A 2,486-nucleotide genomic window follows, 5' to 3' on the forward strand; every position below is an offset into this window, starting at 1 on the left:
GGCTGTCCCATGGCCATGCAATAATGCTTCAGCAGGGTGCTTGCAGCTCGAGGCAGCGCAGCCTTCAGAGTCCTCCAAGATGCCCAGATCCAGCTGCGCTGCGCTCCCACAGGAGAGCCTGCAGTGAGCCCGAGCTAAATATGGACTGTGCTGCCATTTAGGATAAAGAACCACCGCTGCCCTCTCATGAACTGAATGCAAAATAGCTGTGTATGTGCATGGAATGGGGTGGGAGCAATCCTGCACCAGTAGGAAAATGGAAGAGTTGTTTTAATTGGTCTTTCTCTTATCTACTAGCTGTGTGTCTGTGTCTCTTGGTAACTCACTCATGGTCTCACTGTCGTCATTACATTCAACCCAACAGAACGGTTTCAGCCTGCAGCAGCTCTTCACCGAGTTTGTGTTCATGCCCACGTGTACATAATATAAATAGTGAAGTAATGAGTGTTCATGGCTATACAAAGTACAGAGTTGTGTGTATATATGTGTATGTATATAAATAGTTCTATACAGAAAGTATACATAGAATTTCTTCACAATATTTTAAACTGTGAAGGAATTTAAACTTCAAAGAGAAGGCGGTCTATGGAAAGAACCAAACAGATGCACTTTGCATACTGCTGAACTAATTACCTGAGCATTTCTAATTTTTAGAAGACATCAACTTTGCATTAATATGCTGTGTGTGTTAATTTAAGGAAAAGAAAAAAAACCACCAAAAAACCACAACAGGGGCAGAGCCAGATTCATCTGCTGGGAGGGATTCTTGGAGAATCTCAAGTGGAGATGGTTGCGGTGTTGCCGAGAGAGGTTGTCCATTGCCACTGCGGTTCTAAGGCCCTGACAAAGAAGCACCAGGTGCTCTTAAAAAAAGTTTCTTTCTGGCTGTGCTGCAAGTTATCAGATGGATGGCAGCATCTATCAGGAAAGAAACAAGCAAACAACAATATGGGGAAGCCCCCTGTACCCATGGTTCGCTGGGGTGTACGTGTGTTCTGTGACTCTCTGTTTATTTCTCGTAATGCACCATTTGCTGCTTCGTTGCTAAATGAGAACTGAAAACAGCAGTGTGAGGTTCCCCATGTCTCTTCGCAGTCTGGGCTTCGTGGTTGCCATGCCTGTGCTTCTGGAGCTCTCCCTCAGTGCGTATGCATGTGCCTCTGTGTGTGTGTGTGCAGAGAAGGTGCACTGGATGGGCTGGACTTCTTGTTTCCCTTCTTCTTAAAAAGAACACTACAAAAACCAAACAACCAAACAGGACTTCTTTTTTGTTGTTGTTGTTTATGCCAGTAGCAAATTACAGAGCAGATCCTTAAGATTCTGCTGCTTTTCCATTTATGAAAGTGGCTCTCTTGGGTTTTCTCCATTTGCATCAGGACCTGACACTAGAAAGGGGAGAGGAAAGACAGGGGGAAAAAAGCAGTTGTCTTAATTAGTTGTGTTTATCTTTGGCTGATGTGGGAAGAAGATTTTCCATTACCCTTGTGTTTAGGTAACTTACCCTAGAGGTAGCCCTCTTGGTCTCTAGTGCTTGGTAACACTACTTTGTGGAGGGGAAGACCTCTCCCTTCGTTACTGCGTTGAGATGTATGCTAAGTAGGGGAGGCCGGGAGCCAGAAAGCTGCTAGCCTGCGGAGTTCCTCCTCGCTGTGCTGCAGTGGCTCTCTCACAGCAGCTAGTCTGCTCTGTGGGAGCCCTGGAAAAGAAGCAGACTTCTGCCTGTCCCTAAGCATCAGGTTTGCTACCTTGCCACAGCTTTGATCACATCTGGGCTGGGGCTTTCCCCTCAGAAAATGGCAGCCAGGGGGCCAGGAGCAGAGGAGCAGGAGGGACAGGTGCTTGAGAGAGAGATGGGGAAGATTCTGCGTAGCCTTGGCTATGGAACAGAAGATCTCACACTTTCCCCTCCTCCACAGCTGCTGCAGGCAGAGCTGTCCTGCTTTGAACTACTGTACCACTTGATACTGGCCCCTTAATGCATCCAGATCTGCTATCCAAACGTGCTAGAGGGGCATATTGTCCTAATTTACCGTAGCAGTCTGCATCCTACCAGTATTATTTGTTTGAGGGCTTCACTGAGTCATGTGTTGAACCATTCAGGCTTCAGAAAAAGACAGAGTCACATGTTGTGTTGCTATTTAGGAGCTGACATTGACTTTGTAGACCCCATTTCAAGCAGTGGAAAGAAGTACAGTTAACTGTTGGTTGTTTGGGGAGGGAAGGAGGCTTCTTGCAGAGATGGCCACCCTACAGTGTTCTGTTTTGTTGTGTTGGGGTTTTTTCTTCTTTCCTTTTCTTTTTTTTCCCCCCTTAAAGCTGTATTGTTAAGCCTTTAGGAATGTATAACCAGGACTGAGTAACTACTGCTTACTCAATTTTTAGTTAGATGGACCATGTATGCCTTTAGATAGATACTCTCACCTGTGCAACTTCATTTTTGAAACCATCTTCCTGGACATAAGGGGAAAAACCAAACCAACAACAAA

The sequence above is a fragment of the Dryobates pubescens genome, chromosome 4 (assembly GCF_014839835.1).
Source record: "Dryobates pubescens isolate bDryPub1 chromosome 4, bDryPub1.pri, whole genome shotgun sequence".
Lineage (NCBI taxonomy): Eukaryota > Metazoa > Chordata > Aves > Piciformes > Picidae > Dryobates > Dryobates pubescens.